We start from the raw sequence: 23,428 nt of genomic DNA, 5'->3' as shown, positions 1-23,428 counted from the left end.
AAGAAGAAGCCATCAGCAATGTCAAAGGAAAAGGCAAAATATGCATGCTGGCAACTACGGATGATGATGGGTCTACAAAGCTTGAAAAGAACTACTGCTACATGGAAAAGGATGGAACACTAAGCATCGTCGAACAGGTAAAACTCATGATTCAAACTCTAAACTATAACATGCATGACTGTCAACCCTTCATCGACAATCTTAATGACACATATGCTGCCGTCCTTACAGACTATAACAAAGCCTTAGATGAGAAGAACATAGGGTGCCAAGAGATGTTTCATGTAAGAGGACGACTGGACAACAAAAGACTCAAAATGGCTATGTTAGAAAAGGACTTAGAGTTAGAAAAAGATGCAAGAATGTTGAGTGAAACACAACTAGAGATAGCTTTGAACCAAAGAGATTTAGCTCAGAGTGAGATTGTACACATAAATCTATTAATAGAAAAATTGTTCAATGAAAGTGAAGCTATTGAAAATTTGGTGAATAATGGAACTGTGGACAATACATACAATTGGGGTTGGTCCAATGGATATACTACCGCAAAGGATTCCTCACCCCGGTTTAACAAAGATCGACTGTACGTCCCTCTGGACCGAGAATTTCATTTCCAAGTCAATGACAAGACCTTTCCTGAAGATATCAGAACACACTTCGGTAGACTTCATAATCTAACTAATAACTGTGTCATAGAGGAAATTGTGCCTGAGGTTTCGGGTCACACAAGTGATCACACTCCTATCTGTGGCACAATCTATTCAAATTCTCAGACCTCATCAGTTGTTGATGAAGAAATTGTCCTAGAGAGTCCCGAAGTCACACAGGACTTTCCATCTCTGCCCGCAGACCGCAGTGTCTCTCACTATAGTCATGAACCACAGAAGTCCCACAAAAGTCCCACTGAAGTCCCAACTCAGACTTACTATGCGGTAGTCAAATCATCCTTACCGCAGTCCTCAATAAAAGGCTTTGTGACTCTTCAGCCAATTCATCATGAATTACCCATAGAAAACTTTGAAGTGGGTCAATGCTCTCAAATCCCTGAATCTTCAAGTTCGGATGAATCAAGCCCTCGTTTTCAAAAATTTTCAAAGGCTTCCAGGAAACCGCATCTGAACATTAATGACTGCGGTTCTCCAAAAACCATAGCAAAAAAGGCTTTCAAAGAGGAAATTTGATTCCGAGGCATAAATCGACAAACCTTTTCTAAAAACAAAAGACATATCAGATTTCCAAAATCTAAGAGTCCAGAAAAGTTTGTTTTCTCTCACTATTTTTCAAAAAACTCTCCCATCAAGAAAACATGCAAAAAGGAATGTACAGTTTCAACATTCATTCCAAACTCATCTGACACAACCCAAAAGAATGTAAGGTCTTTTCGAAGCAATGGTTTTCAAATCTATTCTTCAGATGATCCAAAATGGAAGGGTATCTTACCCACTCCAACACTTTTAAAATCACATCAAAATTTTAACAAGTGGAAGGGCATTTTACCAAATCCAATAAAAAGGTCCAAAGAATCTACACATGCTAAATCCTTTTCGAAACAAACTTTTTGAAATTCCAACAGCACCAATGTCAGATATTACCGACCTCGGACCGGTCACAAGCTTACTTCATCATTTAGACCGCTGACCAAACCAAGTGTCAGAACAAAAGACAAAATTTCAGCCTGTCAATGTCAATGTAGTTGTCAGAAACCTCGTAACTTTTCAAAAAAACGCAACACTCCAAAAACTCACAAACACCCAGGACTAGGACTAAAAGTTGACACGAAACCAGTCCCTGCAACCTCGGTTCATGCATCACTTAGAAACTCATCTTTTGGCCCAGGCTCCAAACTAGTTTGGATGCCTAAACTAACCGTGTAATTCTCAGGCCTTGTGCAAGGAGGAACAAGAAGAAGAATGGTTAATCGACAGTGCCTGCTCCTTGCACTTGACCGGAAGGTTAGAATACCTTTGGGATTTCAGGCCAATTTACAACGGTGGAAATGTCACATTTGGCAACAATGCGAATGGGACAATCCGAGGCTATGGTATTCTTACAACGGGAAACTTCTCTATTCAAAAGGTTGCTTATATAGAAAGCATTAAACACAATCTCATTAGTGTTGGTAAACTATGTAAGGCAGGCCATCGAGTTGAATTTGATGATCAATTTTGTTATGTAATGACATGCGATAGGAGCACATGTCTGATCAAGTCCCGATCTGAAGGTACTATGTATCCTCTGGACGTATCTCTAATCATAAGAAAACCGCAGTTATGCTTCCTATCTAAAGCAGCATCCGAAGTCAGCTGGCTATGACACCGCAAGCTAGATCATCTCAACATCAGATACATCAACAATTTGGTCACCGGAGAACTGGTCAGAGGTCTTCCAATCCTCAAGTTCAGCAATGATACTCTCTGTCCTGCATGTGAATGTGGAAAGCAATCCAAAGCAAGTCACCCCATGGTGATTGACTCCTCAATTTCTGAACCATTGGAACTCTTGCACATTGATCTCTATGGTCCATCTACCGTAGCCAGTCTTCATCACAAGAAATACATACTGGTTATAGTTGATAACTTCATGCGGCTCACCTGGGTCTCTTTCTTAAGACTCAAATCAAAAACTCCGCAGATATTGATCAATTTCATCAAGGAAATTGAACTTTAGATCAAGTTACCATTACGACGTATCCGAAGTGATAATGGAACCGAGTTTACTAATCATCTCCTAAATAGTTTCTTGGTTTCAAAGGGCATCACTCACAACTTCTCAGCTCCTTACACACCGCAACAAAATGGGGTAGTAGAGCGGTGGAACCGCACTCTAGTAGAAGCTGCCAGATCTATGCTCAACTTCGCACACCTTCCTCTCTACTTCTGGGCCGAAGCAGTGGCCACAACTTGCTTTGTGCAGAATCGAAGCATAGTGTGCAAACGTCTCAGCAAAACACCGTATGAGGGCCTTAACAACCGCAAGCCAAATGTCCGATTCTTCCATATATTTGGGTGTAGATGTTTCGTCATGAACAACAGAGACCATCTTAACAAATTCGCACCGAAGTCTGATGAAGGCATCTTCCTTGGCTACTCCACTAACAAAGTTGCTTATAGGGTTCTCATTAGACGCACAAGACTGATAATTGAAAGCTTCGATGTGAAATTTGACGACTATCACATCCGCAACACCACTCCATCCACCATAACCACAACAATCCTAGAAAGTGATATTCCTGCCTCTTTGGGTCCACTGAATCTAGTTGAAGTAAACTATGATGATCTCTTCGACCCTGTAGAAATAGCCAAGTTATCAGAAGTTCTTGTGTCCCTGGTAGCTCAGCAGCATCATGCTGACATATTTGGTCCTACACCGTCCGATGAGGTATCACTAAATACTTCCACCTCGCCGGTTGAGGGGGAAAACTCTACTCCGGACCATACAACAACCATCGAGGTTCCAGTACTAGAAGATGCAGCTCCAATTCCTATCCGCAGAGATTTTCAACCATCAAACGTCTCTTCGGACTCTGATGATGAAAACATAGAGAACAATGACACAAGAACAGACTCGAGGATTATCACACTCCCATCCACAATCCAGGGGGAACCTTCTCAGGTTCAAAAGGACTCCCGTCTGTAATCCAGGGGGAACCTTCACCATCTGCCCAAGAAAACTCTGAACCCACTTTCCCAGTTCAAGACAATTCAGTAGGATGTTCTCAAGTCCAGGGGGAACTGCCATCTCCAACCGCAGAATATTCAGTTTTTGAAGATATTCCCTCTACCGCAGTTGCTTATTATCTGCAACCCCGTCTACACGTATAGACGAAGGACCACCCACCAGGTCAAATCATCGGCAACCCATCCGTAGGTATCCAGACTCGATCTTCCAAGGATTTATCTGATCATTGTCACTACGCAGCTTTTATGTCCTCGGTCGAGCCCCGAACGATCAAAGAAGTATTACTAGAACCAGACTGGATATTCGCAATGCAAGAAGAGCTAGAAGAATTCAAAAGAAACAAAGTATGGCAGCTTGTTCCGAAGCCGCAAAGTCACACCATTGTTGGTACTAGATGGGTGTACAAGAATAAGTTGGATGAATCCGGTGCGGTCGTCAGAAACAAGGCAAGACTAGTTGCCAAGGGATATAGTCAACTTGAAGGTATTGACTATGATGAAACGTATGCTCCGGTAGCACGAATGGAAGCCATCCGAATCTTCTTATCATACGCAGCTCACAAGAACATCAAGGTTCATCAAATTGATGTGAAAAGTGCTTTTCTCAACGGTAAATTAAAAGAGGAGGTTTATCTTCAGCAACCTCCGAGCTTTGAAAGTCTTGAATTCCCAGACCACTGCTACAAGCTTGAAAAAGCACTCTACGGTCTAAAGCAAGCCCCAAGAGCGTGGTACGCGACTCTCTCTGAATTTCTTGTCTCGTCCGGATACAAAAGAGGAGTGATTGATCCCACTTTATTTAGAAAAGCAAATGGTGATCACCTTATGCTTGTACAAATATATGTGGATGATATCATCTTCGGATCAACTGATCAAAAAATGGTGAATTAATTCGTTAAGCTCATGACCAACAAGTTCCAAATGAGCATGAATAGAGAGATTAACTTCTTTCTAGGACTTCAAGTGAAACAAGTTCCTAAAGGGATATTCATTCATTAGGAGAAATACACCACTAAACTGTTAAAGAAATATTCAATGGACAACTGTTCTTAGGCTAAGGTCCCCATGGCCTTCGGATATAAGATATTTGCTGATCCCTCAGGTGAATCAGTGGATCACAAGACTTATAGAGGTATTATTGGCTCATTGATGTACCTCACCGCAAGCCGACCAGACATCGTCTTTGCAACAGGTGTATGCACAAGGTACCAGGCTGACCCAAAAATGTCACACTTGACCGCAGCCAAGCAGATTTTATGATACTTCAAGGGTAGCAAGACTCTTGGCTTATGGTACCACGCAGGGAATGACTTCAGCCTACAAGCATTCACTGATGCGGATCATGCCGGATGCAGACTAGATCGAAAAAGCACCTCAGGCGGATGTCAGTTTCTGGGTGGAAGACTCGTCAGCTAGTCATCAAGAAAACAAAGTTGTGTATCACTGTCTACCGCACAAGCTGAATATGTGGCCGCAGCCAGCTGTTGTTCTCAAGTCTTATGGATGAAAACAAAACTTATGGACTACGGATACAGAATGTTGCGGATACCAATTTACTGTGACTCTGAAAGTGCTATAGCGATCTCTCACAATCCAATTCAGCACTCGAAGACAAAGCATATTGAACTACGGTATCACTTCATCAAAGACCACATCCTGATAGGTAACATTGAATTAATTTTTGTCCATACTCATGAAGAGATTGCTGATGTGTTCACAAAGGCACTTGACTCTACAAAACTCAACAGTTTCTGACAAATGTTAGGAATGATGAATCTGGACCCACAATTCTTTTTGAATTGATAGGTACCGCAGACCATCCTTGGTCTCTGTTGTGGTCCTAACTGAAGTTACTTATGATAGATGGTTTTGGTATATCCTGTGTACCGTAGTATATGTACCGCAACCATATATCATATTTATCCTTCAATGGTCCTTATTGTTTGTTGTTACTAATTTTTGTTCCAGTGTTTTCCTCAGTTCTTCTACTGCAGTCCTTCAACCGTCCATCCGCAATGACAAATGATCCATCCGCAATGAAATCTCAATCCGCAACCACATTGATTGTTTTCTCAACTGTTTCATTAATTCTTGAATCATGGTGTGCTATTTAATGATCCTTCATTAAATAAGAAAAACATTAAAAAAAACATTCCTTGTGTAACTGTCCCATTTCCTCTTTTGAATTAAACCTTGTGTCAGACCTATTTTAGGTATGATGACAAAAAGAACGTTTTTCCATAAACAAATCCTTTTTAACCTGTCCCTTCCTATTACCCCCAACACGTCTAATCCGTTACATATTCCCTTTTTACACAACGGATTAAACCCACCCTCACCACACGTTCTTCAGACATGATGTTTTAGACTGACACTTCATTAAATGCCAACCCTTTTTGGTAAATCTCGAAAAATAAATTAAACCTTTTCTTAATCTGTGGCTGAGATTTCCTCTCCTAATCAAAGAAAACTGCCAAACGTTTTTACCTTATCTAATTTCACTTAGGGTAAAATCAATTACCGTTTCAAATCCACCACTATAAAACCCATTCTTCTTCCCCAAGAAAGGTTTACGCTTTCTGAACATCGAACTTTTTCTCCTTCATCTTCTTGCACTCTGTTTCTGCAACTTTCTTCAACTCTAAAAAAAATGGTGAAATCAGGCATTTCGAAGAAACATTCCAAGGCATCTGCCTCAGCAAAACCCTACTGGTTCAGATTCTGCATCAAGGAACCAAATGCCAACGATTGCTTCAAGCAATTTTAGGGCTGTGTTCGAAGAGCATTCCTCCTACAATGCTCCGATCAAGCTAATGATCAAGTTCCTGACCAATCACCCCCTGTTTGGCCCATTCGATTCATTCATAGATGTGGTTCCTCTTTCAACTCTATTCAAATGTGCCTTCTCTGCATATCGACCCCTAAAAAATCTTCAAGAGGTGCATCTGAATCTGGTGAACGATTCTTTGGTCATTCTGACCAAGGAAAATTTTCTCACTACCATCAATCTGTTAGTTCATCCTTCAACCAAGGTTTTCACTCCAAGCATGGCGGGCATTCTTTCTGCACTCTATCAAATGGGTTACCAGAAGAAGATCAAAGGCATAGGTGAATTCAAGAAAAATCAGTTGCCTGCAGTGTGGCAATTCGTTTGCTACTTTGTGATCCGCACCCTGTCAGGCCGAACCGGAGGCACTGATAATATGGGTCTCTAGCTATTGGAGTTGGTGTGGAGCATTTTCACTGGCCACGATGTCAACTACGGTCAGATCTTGTGGGATGACTTCTTGCAGTACATTCCCAAAGAGAGTCCAAGAGAAAACCCTACCGAACTCACTTTTGCTAGGTTCTGGTCTCTATGCATCTCAGATCTTCATGCGGATGCAGGACTTAGCATGGGCAACGATACCAATCTCTTCATCACCAAAGATCTTAAAAGGTAAAATCCCTCCACTGATCAATCTGTTTTTGGACCCATCAGACGGCTACCAATCCATATTCTATCTACCCTTGGTCTTGAAACCCCTGAAGTCACAGACCATATAGAGTCTACGGAAGGTATTAACCCATACCTTCCTACCCCGCCTCTACAAGCCACATCCGCACTTACCATCCCTGGTAGTACCGCAGTCCTATCCTCCACCACTCTATCCAACTTGTCTTTATCAAAAAGACGCAAGAAGTTAGCCTCAGCCCATCAAGGCCCCCGTAACGTCTCCAAGAAACATGGAACCCCAAAGAAGAAAGATGCTCCCAAACAAGCTGGACCTTCAAAGAAACAAAAAATCATACAAACTGTGCCCTCGGATGACGAATCAACAGAAAATCGTTCTCACTCTCCCTCTGTGAGTGATTCTGATGAGGATGCACAACCCATCTCCATCCTTAAGAAAAGAAAAACCAATCCCACAGACCAAATGCTTTACCGGACTGATGCCGAAGCCTCTCAAAAGGCTCCGGTAGTCCTTGGGGTGGCCGCAGACCCATTCAATACCACCATCGAATTCCACTCAGACACAGAAAGTATGTATGTTTCATCTCAACGTGGAGACTCACCCCCAGCTCACTCCCAAGGGGATGGAACTGGTTCTCGCCCTAAGGTCTCCAGGGCTTCCCTTCTACACTTCTTTTCCCCTGAGGAGTTGAACTCCATCCTCTTGTCTGTAACCCAAACACTGCAAACACCTTCCCAACCGCAGGGCAATTCTTCCGCCTTTGCCAGAACTGAGCCGAGGCCAGACTTGACCACTGGTCAAGGAGACCGAGGAAGCTCAGGAAATCCTACTCTACTTACATCTTTTACAGGTGGTTTAGGCACGGTGAGCACCAATGTGCAAGGATCCGTGGACCCGAGGGACACCTCAGTGCGATTCCAAGGATTTGACGGTGATGAATCGAATGATTCATGGTTACATTACACTCTGGTTTCTGCATCTGATGTCAAGAAATATGCCGCTTTCCGTAGGGCATTTCAAGCAAGGAAGGATCAACAAATCAAGCAACTTCAACAGAAACAACATGAGATTCAATCCGTAGCCAAGTATTGGGCGGACGCAATCAACAATGCCAATACCGTAGCCACCATTCTGAAAGTACAAGAGTGGATGACCGCTATGGCTGAGACGGTCTGCAAGGCTCAGTCCACTCATGGTGGTGAAGGTACATCTAAACTCCCTCCAACTCCAACTCCAACTGTTCGAGATTCTCGAGAAGAGGGAACCACAATCGAAGTTAGCTCTGCTCCCACCTTCGGATTTGATGATTTTGATCTCAATGAGGTAAATCAACCTAACCGTTCTGATGATGATTTGATGATGTTTGATGAAGAAGAAGAATCGAGTGGCTCTCAACACTCAACCTCCAAGCCTAAAGAGAAAAAGAAGAAAAAGAAGATGGCTGTGTCCAGAAAAGAATTTCTGAGTCTACAAGCCAAAGTAGATCAGATTCTAGCTACGGTTAAGCCCACTCAACCGCAACCTGAAGACATTCCAGGACTGCAGTCCTTAATTGAATGAATTGAAAGACTGGAAACCCGTGAATGACTAGCTGCTAAGCGCATTTCCCTGAAAGTTGAAATGGGAATCCAATCCCTGGATACAAGTCGCCAGGCTGATCACAAGCAATTCATGGCTGCTGTGGAGCGCCTCATCTCTGAGGTATCCGCAATCAAGGCAGATTTACAAAAAACCATTGTGGACCAGTCAACTCACTCACAAAAGCTAATAGCTGAGACTCACACTGCTTATGAGTCCACCATCTCAGTCCTTCAATCTACTATCAACAGACTTCAACGATCTTTATCGTCAAATTTTCATGGCCTGGAGATTCTTCAACTTACAAAGGATATTCATCGACTACTCTTCAACACCGCCATCCTAGACAATCAGCAACTGGTTGATGCTCTTAAAGCTCATTTCCAGGAGGTTTGTGCCAAAGTCGATGGTCTCAAACAATGGCTTGAGGATGCCCCTGCGTTGCATTCCTCAAGAGGGGGAAGTGATGAAGACCATCATTCAAACAGCGCCTCTCATCATAGAAGCCCCCCCCCATCATAACTGAAAAAATTCCCTCACCGCAACCATCTCCTCATCAGACACCACCGCATCAGTCTCCACCGCAACAGAAAATCACTCAAGAAAGTTCTCCTGAGCGACCGGAGACTCCTCCCCACTTCAAGAATCTTGCATCCAACATGTCATCCGAGCACTTCAACGACTCTCCCACAACGAAACAGAAGAAAGCAGATTGGAAAGCAGCCAAGTTTGCTGAACTCATCTGGAGAGAGAACGGACTCAACATCAACATGGATGAATCCTTGATCAATTCCTGGATCAATCCCCACCGAAGACTGCTGGATGATGACTACAAACCCTACCTTACTTATGCTGAACACCCTTCTGACGGTTACTGGGATGTTCCAATCTCCCCAAATGCTAAATACTTCACTGTATTTGAGCAGTTTGACCGTAGCCTACCTGATCACAAGAGACTGCCTATGGAATTCGAAAGACTCAATCGTTTCTATGCCAAACATGCTTCTTCCATAGAGAAAATCTGGTCTAATGATAGACCATCCGCAGTCAAGAACTTTAAGCCCCAGCAATTCATGAAAGCTGACTTCATTCAGTATACTCTTACAAGAAGGAATTAGGACTACGTCCGCACCCAAGCTGACTTCCCATGTATAAATCCAGAAGAAGTCTTCCTGATAGCAAAGGTGTTCCAGAAAAAAAGTGAGAAGTATCCAAATATGAAGGTAGCACTTGAAAGCGTAAGCACATTTCTGAGGGAAACCGACTGTTACTTTGCAAAAATTGATGCAGACATCTACCCTACAATTGCCAAAAAGTTCGATCTGCCACCACTTGATCCTGCACCAATGCCTACCGAAGGTTATCAAGAAAGATCCCTAGGTGCAACAAACTTCCCAGAACTCGGAGTCATTTTCAAAAGGAAGGTCGATAAAATCAAATACTTCATTCCTATGATTGCCATGAATCATCTCAAAAGGAAGAAAATTGAAATTTGTCGAACCGCAGTTGAAAGATACAAACACACGAATGCCGAAGTCAAGTTCGAAATTTTAAGAAGGATCACATGGATGGATTATATCAGAAAATTTTGGTGGATTCTAATCAAGTTCTTAAAACTTGATAACTGAAGAGAAGTTAAAGAGGTCACTTAGGGGGAAATTGTAGAATCATAAAAGTGACCCTCTTGAACTTAAGCTACCGCAGCCCTCAAGGATCCGCAGTCAGACCTTCATCAGCAACCTCATCCGAAGTCATCATCCACCGCAACCTTTCTTTCTTACTAGATTACTTTACTTTATCTACTTTTGTTGTAATACTCTCTATTGTCCAGTATGCCTTGCATGGCTACTCTTAGAGATTTGATCCAATGTAATTCCTGAGTCTCTATATATAGAGCTCAATCTTTCTTATTCAATACAACTTACACAACTTCCATGCTATCAATTACATCTCTCACTTCTATCTGATTACGCATCTAAATCTCTCCTTACTCTCAAAGTTCACTAGAACATAACTGAATATTATTTCTCTGCGGAGCAAGTCATTCATGACTTAATCACTAAGTTTGATCTCACTTACTAACTTGGTCTGAATGCATTCCATGTTATGAATCAACTTTTGTGTATACTTGATATATCACCTGGTGTCATTTATATTTCCTTACATTTCCGCAACTAACTCTCTAATTATCTAACTCGTTAACTTATTATTATTATTGAGCTTTTAGATCCTTTGAGATAAACTATTCCACAACTATACTTGTTCTAACGTTTGTTCAAGTGTGTCTCAAGTTTTTCTCTCAACACGCTCTTTCTTAAAAAGTTTGTTGTTGAACTTTATTGTCTCTCTCTCTCTCTCGTTCTCTCTCTCTCTCTCTCTCTCTCTCTCTATATATATATATATATATATATATATATATATATATATATATATATATATATATATAGAGAGAGAGAGAGAGAGAGAAGGGTTATTTGGAAAACAAAAAAACCCTAAAAATTATAAAAATGCATAAAAAAATACCAAGACATCACAAGACTTTTTTTGAATTTTTTTTATCAAAAAATCGCAGCATTTTTTACAATTTCGCTGAAAAAAAAATAAAAAATCATTTTTTTTTGTAAAAATAAAAAATTGTTCAAAAAAAAATTTTCAGCGATTTTGACCTAAAAGTTGCGATTTTTTGATAAAAAAATTTAAAAAAAAGTTTTGTGATCTCTAAGTATTTTTTTTATGCATTTTAATGATTTTTAGGGTTTTTTTAGGGTTTTTTGTTTTCCATAGAACCTAAACCCATATATATATATATATATATATATATATATATATATATATATATATATATATATATATATATATATATATATATATATATATATATATAGATATATGTATATATATATGTATATATATGTATGTATATATATATATATATATATATATATATATATATATATATATATATATATATATATTGTAACACCCAGTTCCTGATAAGCATTCTCAAAATGAAGATTTATCGTTTTAGCAAAGGGACTCGACGAGTTGAAGGACCAACTCGTCGAGTAGGATCGGGCGTGGACGCGGGAGTTAAGTGACCTACTCGGCGAGTCGGTATACCGACTCGGCGAGTAGCAGCTGTTTGGGTAAACCCTAAATTGAGGGTTTGCACCCTATTTAAACACCTTATCTCAGCCTCCATCGTCCCTTATACTCCCAGAAGGCATCATATCGAAACCCAAGCCGTTTATTGTGTTCTAAGGCAATTTTGGTGCTTTTTGGTGGGTTGTGAAGCTTGAGAAGAGGAAAGGAGCTTGTGAGACCAAGGGGAAACAAGAAGATCCAGAGTTTGGAGCTCATTTTCAGCTTATTGGAGGTATGATGTTGAACCTTTGTCTATAGATCTTGATATTTGGGCCTTTTCCTTCATCTTTCTAAGCCCTAGAGAGGTGGTATTCCAGATTTAGTGTTGGAAGTCAGTGTATGCTTTAGATCCAGGTCTATTGGGGGGTTTATGGCACAAAGGTGCCCCTTTTATTGCCATGAACACCCCATGCACCATGGAGGCCATCTTTTATGGCTTTTTGGGCCAAAGACCCCTTACATGTGTACCAAGTTTGGAACTTTACGTATGAAATGGACATTAGGGGGCCAGATCTATGGTTTTGAGGTGTTAAGACCCATTGAAATCGACTGTATAGTACTGCTCAAGGATGGACTCGACGAGTTGTTCTTGGGACTCGGCGAGTCACGGTGTTTTGACCACCAAATCCTTTCTGTGGATGGACCAGTTGTTAGGGAGGAAGTCCCGTGGATGTTTAGACACGAAATGGGACCTGGGAATCATGGGACTCGATGAGGGTATGAACAGACTTGGTGAGTCCAAGGCAATCTCTCAATCTTTGAAGATGAACTCGACGAGTTGTTCATACAACTCGGTGAGTCGTAGACCGGACACATTCTTATGAGGGAGATGAACTTGTCGAGTTCAAGGAGGAACTCGACGAGTCGAATGAGGATGGTCCCAATGTTTTGAATGAAGGAGAACCCGTCGAGTTCTTGCTAGACTCGACGAGTGGAGTCGGGGTTGGATCGGGTTAGTGGAGTATGGACTTGACGAGTTGGTAGGCCAACTGGGTGAGTCAGGTCAACTGGGTGTTGACTTTGATCAATATTGACCTTGCTTGGTTTTGGTATTGACCCTGGTTAGGGTTGTTTGTTCTGTTTGATGACTTGAGGGTTGTCGTGTAGGGATTACGGAGTCAAGGAGAGCTGACCTTCACGCCGAGGACAGTTCAGACACTACACGACATCGAGGTGAGTTACCTTCCAGTAGGAGTAGGTCTAAGGAACCAAGGCCGCCCCACTAGTGATTGTTTAGTTGGGATGATTATCTTTGTGATAATTGTCTGGTCTGTTATGGATGGATATGTGAGTATGCTAGATTGCTTGGTATGGAAGTATGCTAGTTGCTTTGTTATGTGAGATAGTATCAGTAGGAGGGGACTAGTCCCTGATTCGGTCGTTAGGACCAATGGGTAGGTCGGACATCCCAGATATGTCTGACATCATGATTGTGATACGATATTATGTGTTAGCAGTAGGGGTGAAATAGTCCCCGTTTTCGGTTGAGATAGATTGGAGGGTAGGTCAGCACCCCAGAATGGCTTGACATTGGTAGGTCAGCACCCCAGAATGGCTTGACATGGGTAGATCAGCACCCCAGAATGGCTTAACATGGGTAGTTCAGCACCACAGAATGGCTTGACATGGGTAGGACGGGCGCCCCAGAATTGCCCGGCAGTATGTATGCTATGAGGTTGTATGGTATGTGGTATGATGGGGGAACTCACTAAGCTTTGTGCTTACAGTTTCAGTTTTGGTTTCAGGTACCTCTTCGTCTAAGGAGAAGGAGTCGGCGGTGTAGCAGCGCGTCACACACACGCCTATGATTTCCCTTTAGAGTTTTCTGGGATTGTACTATGATATTTGATACTTCAGATGTTTGGGGTTGAGACTTGATATTATGGTTCTATGTATTGACATGATTTTGGAAATGATTTGATAAACTATTTTATAAATCACTTAATTAAAAATGAAATTTGTGGCCTCGAATTTTGGGATGTTACAAGTTGGTATTAGAGCCCTGGTTTGAGGGATTCAGACACACCCTCGGGGGTGTCTGGACTCAAACCGAGGGACTAAAAGATTTTTACAAGGAAAATGGTTTTCTAAAATTGAAGTTAAAGAGTTTTGAGAAAGAACAAGGTGTGTGATGCGTGCGACCGGCCGAGCTCAAGTAAGTTTTCCCCAAGATACCCATTCATGTTATGTTATATGATATATGATTTTAAGAACTGCATGCTAGATTAGGGCTAAGGATCTAGGAGGATGCCTTTTATGCCTGATATATGATTCTGAGAACTGCATGCTAGATTAGGGCTGAGGATCTAGGAAGGATGCCTTATATGCCTGTTGTATGAGCTGTATGCTAGGACTGCCCAGTCAGCAGTAGGATAGCCTGATTAGGTTATGCTTGATGTGGTTACTCAATGCATGAATGCTGCTTGCTTTGTGCTATAGGGGTCCTGACTAACTTTAATTAACTAGTAAGCGAATATGTAACAGTATCTGCAAGCTAGTTAGGGAAGGGTGATAGGGACTCCTAGTGCAGCTGATGGCGGAGAGTAGATCGGAGAGTGCCCTAGGAAAGCCTAGGATGAGATTAGTTGGAAGGGGATATTGGTTAAGGGACTTGGTGAAGTTGAGGCAATCCTTGAGGAAAGTACGGATAGATGTGGAAGGTAGTATGGGCCCGTACTACTGGAAGCAGAGGATCCGTACTCGAGTCAAGGAGGGCCGAGATGGAACCAGGACACTTGGAGAGTGTGTGAGACCTCTCGAGAGCATATATGATCCTGACGTCTATGTGTTTATTCTTAGTATGGTGACCACACGACATGGAGCGGGAGGTTCAGGATCAAGATCAGGATCAGGCTCAGGTGCAGGATTCGAGTAGGTTGATGACGGGCTACGCGATTTCATCGCGTCTGAGATCACGAGAGGTATCCTTGATGCGACCCCGGTCATTTTCGGATCGATCAAGGAGGGGATTGTTGAGCTGATGGAGGATCGCCTCCGGGCATTCAGGAGTGATTTGGCATCGAGCCAGACGGGTACGCGCACACTGTCCTTAAAGGACTTCCGAGGGAGTGGTGCACCGGATTTTCACAGGGTGAAGGACCCCATTGCGGCCAGGAGATGGATCGCAGACATTGAGTCTGCACAGTTGACGAGTTTCTTCCCCGGAAGGGTCGAAGGCCCGCTTTGCTGTGGGATGTTTGAGGGATAGAGCCAGAGACTGGTGGGAGTCAGTCGGTGACTCGCTAGGAGCCCCATCCGTGGAGGCTATGAATTGGTCGGACTTTGTGACCAGGTTCAGGGCGGAGTTTGCGCCAGCTGTAGAGCTTCAGCAGCTGGCCAGGGACTTTCTGGATATGAGACAGACTATGGAGTCAGTGGCGGAGATCACCGACAAGTTCAGAGAGAGGACCTTGTTGGTACCTCAGTATGCTGGGGATGAGGAGATGAGGAAGACCCGCTACCATGATATGTTGAGGGCTGACATTCGGGAGCATGTCAGCTATTCGGCCTGCCCGACCCTGGAGTCCATGATTACCAGGGCGCGGGAGAGGGAGCTCGATTTGGAGCACTTCAGGAAGAGGAAAGTAGAGTCTGAGCAGGTGACAGGGGTTTCGGGGAAGAAACCCAAGGGATCCGACGTACGGTCGCAGGGCCAGTCGGGCCAGAGCCGTTGCAGGAAATGTGGCAGGCCGCATGAGGGAGGTTGTAGAGCAGGATCGACCGGCTGCTACAAGTGTGGCAAGACGAGGCACTTTGGCAGGGATTGCACTGTCCCGCCCCTACAATACAGATGTCAAATCTTATTTGCTTCTATTGCAATCAGAGGGGCCATAAGAAGGCCAACTGCCCTAGATTGACAGCAGTGACAGTAGCAGCGCCAGCGGCGGCGCCGACTCCAGTGACAACGCGGGTTACGGATGGCCGGAAGGCCAAGGTACAGGATCCAGTGGTTCGGAGCCGAGCATTTTGTTGGATATAGTGTCTAAGTCCATAACTTTATTTGGTATGTATTTGACCCGACCCGGCATGGTCCATTTGGGTTGCATGACATTGCAATACTTGGATAGATTAGATGAGAGAATAAGGCACTTATGATTATTAATATATTATAAGTTCTAATATATTAATAATAGTATTATTTAATTAGTATTGATCAAGTATTAATCTAGTATTAATTTGGTGATCAAAGTGAGACTAATTAAATATATAGGGTTGATTATGACAATCATCAATTCTTTTATGGTGGATTAATGATCCATGGTTTATGGGTTTGGTTATAACCATATGGAGCTCCATGGATAGTCCATGGGAGTTACAAACCCATGGGTCATGAGAAATCAAGAGTCATGACAATTAAGGGCATTCATGTGTAAACCCTAATTGTGATAACACTATAAAAGGAACCCTATGGCTAGCAAAATGGTGACCTAGTGTTACTAGAGAGGGCATAACCGATTTTGAGTGCTAGAAGTATTCTCTCAAGTTATTCCAAGTTTTGTGGTGTTGTGTGAAGCATTTGAGGCGCAACATTTGGGGTGCTAGGCTCACAAAGTCTTGAAGGAATCCAAGCAACAACAAGGTATGTATTTCTACTAGTTTTATGTTCTATGTAATCCCCATGCCATGCTAGTTAGGAAATAACCTTGAAAAGAAATTTACATGTATATAGAGAAAACATAGATTCAAGGTTATTAGGGTTGCATATACACTTAGGAAGTGTTAGAATGCTCAAAAACCCATCAATGGTATCAGAGACTAGGATTGTTTTCTGTATACTTGTTGCAAAACTGCTTAAAAATTGAAAATTCTGCACTCTGACGACTGGACTCGCCGAGTCCATGGGGAGGACTCGCCGAGTCCATGAACAAATTCATCCTACTCGACGAGTAGAATAATGCACTCGGCGAGTAGGAGCGTGCTGGGCAGTTTTTTCGAGTTTTGTTGTTGGAAATGGATTGAGATCATTATTCCAATCTGTTTTGGACTTGTAAAATCTGGTTTTAAAAATGATAATGATTATGTTAACCCATTTTACATGACTTTTATCAATTTTCAAGTATTGTATATGTTTATATGATTTTCTTGAAATTGCTTAACATGAATTTGTGTTCATATGAGTTTAGAAGATCATAGGAATTATGTGTAACCTCCATGTGTGTTTAATTCATGATCTTAATGGCTATGATGGTGTCCATAACTTGTCCTCAAGTTATAGATAACCAAAAGTCACTTCTTTTAATTATGATTAAAGAACTAAAGAGGTTTCATAAAATGAAGAGTCTTCATTTTTATGAACCATTAAAACTCATAAGTTACAAATTGAAGAGACTTGGAATAGTTTCAAATCTTGCCCTCAAGTTTTGGAATTTGAAAAGTCTTACACTTTAATACTTTAATTCCAAATTAAACCTTAGATTTTTAAAAAGTTTAAAAATCAACACTTATACTATTATTATAATTTTATTATATAGATATGTATAAGAATATGTCATTCTTACCGTTAGTAGGCCTCATTCATGAAGCCGGTCTATAAGGGGGGTATAAGGTTGTTGCCTATAAAATGGTGACTTAATGGGTGTCCACTCTCACCCACCGCTTCCTTGATCGGTGGAGGGTCGTTAGCCGAACGGGTAGGATACGACTTTAAATACTCATTAAAAGTATAATGAATTATAAAGTAATTATACATTATAAATTCCCAATCTTAGTTACTTTAGGAAAATATGAAATTGGTGCTAGCCCATAAAATTACACTTTGTACCTTACCAAGTCGTTAGTGGAGCGTGTGTGGTTAACCAGCACACTAACATGGACTAGTAAGAGTGGCAAAGGGTAACTTGACCTTATTATAGATGGGTGGAGCGTGTGTGGTTAACCGGCACATCGATTAGGTAATATTGTTGAGGGTACCAAGTCAATTTGTATGGTTATTCACACCTTGTTTGTGATCCTCGGCATCCCAGTCACAAACTTGAGAGGGCACAATCGAGATTCAATGTATCTCAAAAGATCTAGGAGTTTCGAAACCAATAAAACCTAATAATAAAATATTTCGTTCTTATGGTGGAAATTGGTAAATCGTCATTTACCTACCTTCAAATATTTTATAGTATGGATTACGGCATCCCTCTTCCAACTATAAATAGTTTGTTGGATCCTAGCCTTAATATTTCATTTGGGTGAATTATTAAGGATTCCTAATCTAATGAAACTTGTCTTTCTTTCCTTTCAGATGTCTTCCAACAATGCTTCTGGCTCAAACCCAACAGGCTCCTTTTCCCTTATGAACTTGTGTGGTAAGGTCATCTTTGATGGATCCAATTTCAATGAGTGGATCAGAAACATCAGAATGATTACCCGCTATGAGGACAAAGAATATGTCCTCGATAGGGAGCTTAAGGTTGTGAATGAAGCCACTGCTACTCCTGAAGAGTTTGTGGAGTTTGTTGCACATGAAAAGGATGCTACTAAAGTAGCATGCATCATGATGGCCACCATGACTCCTGAACTTCAAAAATCCTATGAAGATTTCTACCCCTATGAGATGCACCTGGATCTGATAGAAAGGTACCATCAGAGCGCGCGTCAGGAGAGGTATGAAATCATCTCCTCCATGATAACCGCAAGGATGAAGGATGGTGAACCCATCACCGGTCACTTGCAGAAGATGCAAAGGTTCGTTGACCGGTTGCTGAAGCTAAATGTTGACTTTCCTAAGGAAATGGCGATTGACATCATTCTCCATTCCTTACCTCCAAGTTATGATCAGTTTCGTATGACTTATCATATGAACAAGGAGGAAGTCACACTTAGCAAACTTCAAGGACTCTTAAGGACAGCTGAAAATGGCCTTAAGGGTAAAGCGGTTGCTACTTCTACTCCTTCAAAAGCCCCTGTTCTGGCTATTGGGCAGGGAAAGGGTAAGAAGAGGAAAAACCCTTCGAAGGGTACCAAGGGTAAGACTCTTGATGGTTCCTCTTCAAGTGGGACAAAGAAAGGTCCCATTACTCCTTCTTCAAACCCAAAGGAAGCACAGTGCTTCTATTGCCAAGATAAGGGACACTTCAAGCGAAGCTGCCCTAAATATCTGCAAGATGTAAAGGATGGGAAGGTTAAACCCACCCATGCAGGTATTTACACAATATTGTCTAATAACTCATCTAATGCTAATTCTTGGGTGCTTGATACAGATTGTGGTATTCACATCTGTACTGATTTGCAGGCACTAAGAAGAAGTGAGCAAGTGGAGCACGGGAAGATAAACTTAGTCATGGGCAACAGGAAAGCATCACCTGTTACCAAGATATGAGTTTATTCTTTATTGCTTAATAATGGGTTAATGTTAGATTTGAATAAGTGTTGTTACTCGCCCGAAATGGCGAGAAATATTATTTCTTTTCATGGCTTGTACAAACAAGGTTTTTCATTTTCATTTGATAATAAAAATGGTGCTATTAATGTTTATTACAATGATGTATTTTACTTTAGAGCATTACCTTGTGATGGTGTATATGAAGCCGTGAATGTTGTAGACAATCTAGGAAATAATGTGTTGTATATTGATTCTTCAGATAGCTTGGATAAAGCATCCTTGTGGCATTATCGTCTTGGACATGTTAACAAGAAGCGCATTGGCCAACTCCAAAAGGCTGGAGTCTTGGAATCATTTGACCTCAAGTCAGATGATAGTTGCGAGTCTTGTTTACTTGGAAAAATGACAAAGTCACCCTTCACAGGTACTTGTGATAGGGGTGAAGGTTTGTTGGACCTTGTACACACGGATGTGTGTGGGCCCTTGAGAGTTGCTACAAGGGATGCTAATCGCTATTATGTGACTTTTACTGATGATTACAGTAGATATGGATGTATTTACTTAATCAAGCATAAGTCAGAAACCTTTGAAAAGTTCAAAGAGTTTAAGCAGGAAGTGGAGAATCAATTGGGCAGGAACATCAAGATGCTCCGATCCGATCGGGGAGGAGAGTATCTTAGCATTGAGTTCCTTGACTATCTTAAGGAATGTGGGATTGTCTCACAATTGACACCTCCCAGAACACCACAGTTGAATGGTGTAGCTGATAGGCGCAATCGAACCTTGCTGGATATGGTTCGTTCCATGATGAGTCGAGCTTCGTTACCAATCTCTTTCTGGGGGTATGCCTTAGAGACTGCCTCCCATATCCTTAATCTAGTCCCTACTAAAAAGGTTGCCAAAACACCTCACGAGATGTGGACTGGGAAAGTTCCCAATTTGGACCACATCAAGATTTGGGGTTGTGAAGCTTTCGTGAGGCGTGAGACTCATGATAAGCTTGAACCTCGAAGTGAGAGGTGTATTTTCATCGGCTACCCACAGAGATCCTTTGGTTACCTCTTCTACAGACCCAGTGATAATGTGGTTTTTGTAGCAAGAAGAGGAGTCTTTTGTGAGAGAGAATTCATAAGCCAAGGGGACAGTGGGAGGCAAATTGACCGTGAAGAGCTTCAAGAGTCAAGTGGTGAAGGAACCTCAAATGCTATCGACCAACCTGAGGAGGAAACTCCTGTTGATCCGATAGATGAGTCTGTACCTCCAAGACGTTCCACTAGTGTGAGGAACACACCTGATTTTTATTATGGTTATCACATCACCACTGAAGGTGATACATTTATTAGTGATAGTACACTAATAGATTTGGATGAACCTAATAATTACAGGGAAGCCATGGCAGGCCCTGAGTCTGCTAAATGGAAGGAGGCTATAGACAGCGAGATTCAGTCCATGTATGACAATCAAGTTTGGAACTTGGTTGACAATGTACCAGGTCGTAAGACAGTTGGGTGCAAATGGATCTTCAAGAAGAAGACCGACATGGATGGGAAGGTACATACTTACAAAGCGCGACTGGTTGCGAAGGGCTTTACTCAAACTCCGGGAGTTGACTATGATGAGACCTTCTCACCAGTAGCTAAGATTAAGTCTATTAGAGTATTGTTAGCCATAGCTGCATTTCATGATTATGGAATATGGAAAATGGATGTCAAAACCGCTTTCCTTAATGGAAAGTTGGCTGAGGATGTTTACATGGCTCAACCAGAGGGTTTTGTCGATACAAGATACCCTAATAGAGTGTGTAAGCTTGATAAATCCATTTATGGATTGAAACAAGCATCTCGCAGATGGAATCTTTGCTTTGATGAGAAAGTCAAAGAGTTTGGCTTTTCTAGGAGTGAGGATGAGTCTTGTGTGTATGTCAGGGCTAGTGGGAGCATAGTTAGCTTCTTGGTGTTGTATGTGGATGACATACTTCTCATAGGAAACGACGTCCCAACCTTGCAGGAGGTTAAGTCCTGGCTTGGGAAGTGTTTCGCTATGAAGGACCTTGGGGAAGCTGCCTATATCCTAGGGATAAGGATATTGAGAGATAGGAGTAAGAGACTAATTGGACTTAGTCAAAGTACTTACTTGGATAAGGTGCTGAAGAGGTTCAGCATGCAAGAATCCAAGAAAGGGGAATTACCCGTCCAGAGTAATGCCAAGCTGAGTAAGACTCAGAGTCCGAGTACAGAGGCTGAGATAGCTGAGATGAGTCATATACCATATGCTTCCGCTGTGGGCTCGATCATGTATGCTATGACTTGTACTCGCCCTGATGTGGCCTTTGCTTTGAGCATGGTCAGTAGATATCAAGGGAACCCTGGCAAGGCACACTGGACAGCGGTAAAGAACATTCTCAAGTATCTGCGGAGGACTAAAGATTGGGTCCTTACCCTCGGAGGCAGTGATGACTTGAGAGTGGAAGGATATAGAGATGCTAGCTTCCAGACTGATAGGGATAATTTCCGCTCTCAGTCAGGCTGGGTCTTTATCCTAAATGGAGGGGCAATTACTTGGAAAAGTTCCAAGCAGGAGACAGTAGCTGATTCTACTTGTGAATCAGAGTACATAGCAGCAAGTGAAGCAGCTAAGGAGGCGATATGGCTAAAGAACTTCATCGGAGACCTTGGAGTTGTACCAGCTATAAAGGAGCCAATGGAAATTTTCTGTGACAGCGAAAGTGCGGTTGCTTTGGCTAAGGAACCAAGAGATCACGGGAGATCTAGGCACATTGACAGAAAATACCATTTCATCAGACATCGAATAGAAGAAGGACTCCTCGTGGCTAAGAGGGTATCATCAGATGAGAACCCGGCAGATCCCCTCACGAAGGGACTTAGCAAGGATAAGCATTTACAGCATGCGAGGCGCATTGGGCTGAAGGATGATATTAGTTTCAATAATTAGATTCCTGAAACTTGTAAAATGTAATTGACATTTGATGATAAATAAAAGTTGTTATTTATTTATGAGTAAGGTGTTACTATCTTGTGTTGATTGTTTACTATGTTTCAATTTTGCATGTTTTTACTTCCAGAATAATTATGTTATTATTCAAACCATCCACAGTCAGTCAAACTTTGGAAGTAAGTATTGATTTAAGACTGTCATGAATTTGGCTTGTATGATTTGTCTGAAAGTGCTTTGGACAATGCAATGGTTGCTACAACATTCATGAGTACTCATAAGGGCTGAGTATTGGATCCAACCCACGCTCACTTGCATCACTTCATGGAATTTATCTCGAGTGATCGTGAGACGGTAATATCATATTAATCTTCAAACCTAGATATATGAGTTGTTGACTATGAGTTGGTTATTCATTGATTGCACGAAAACGCATTGGTAACTCGATGTCATAAAACGTGCCTTTGTGAATAATTCAACAAGTAGTTAGTACAAGCATATCAGTCGAAGTTTATCTGTTCCTTCTAGAAATAGAAGCGATATATGGGCCCCTCGATGATTTGGTTTTGACTTATGTACCGGGCCCGGTCAGAACCTAATTGATGTGTTCAATTTAGTTCTATGTCGAAACAAATCAGAAATCGAGAAACAAATGTTGGACAATAAGTAAGACCATGTTACATGTGTTTGTCCGGCTGATATCATGAGAATAGAGGATTATATGATCACTTATCTTAAATGGCGTATCATCATCATCTCAGTTCCGAGAGACTTTGAAAGAGCTACGATTGCTAGTCGGATTTTGAAGTCATATTTGCAAATATAGTTATTAGACTTATCCAAGTGGGAGACTGTTGGATATAGTGTCTAAGTCCATAACTTTATTTGGTATGTACTTGACCCGACCCGGCATGGTCCATTTGGGTTGCATGACATTGCAATACTTGGATAGACTAGAGGAGAGAATAAGGCACTTATGATTATTAATATATTATAAGTTCTAATATATTAATAATAGTATTATTTAATTAGTATTGATCAAGTATTAATCTAGTATTAATTTGGTGATCAAAGTGAGACTAATTAAATATATAGGGTTGATTATGACAATCATCAATTCTTTTATGGTGGATTAATGATCCATGGTTTATGGGTTTGGTTATAACCATATGGAGCTCCATGGATAGTCCATGGGAGTTACAAACCCATGGGTCATGAGAAATCAAGAGTCATGACAATTAAGGGCATTCATGTGTAAACCCTAATTGTGACAACACTATAAAAGGAACCCTATGGCTAGCAAAATGGTG

Source organism: Lactuca virosa, chromosome 7, assembly GCF_052849685.1.
Source record: "Lactuca virosa cultivar CGN04683 chromosome 7, Lactuca_virosa_CGN04683_v6, whole genome shotgun sequence".
Lineage (NCBI taxonomy): Eukaryota > Viridiplantae > Streptophyta > Magnoliopsida > Asterales > Asteraceae > Lactuca > Lactuca virosa.
The sequence above is the reverse complement of the archived record's forward strand: the minus strand, read 5'-3'. Positions refer to the sequence as shown.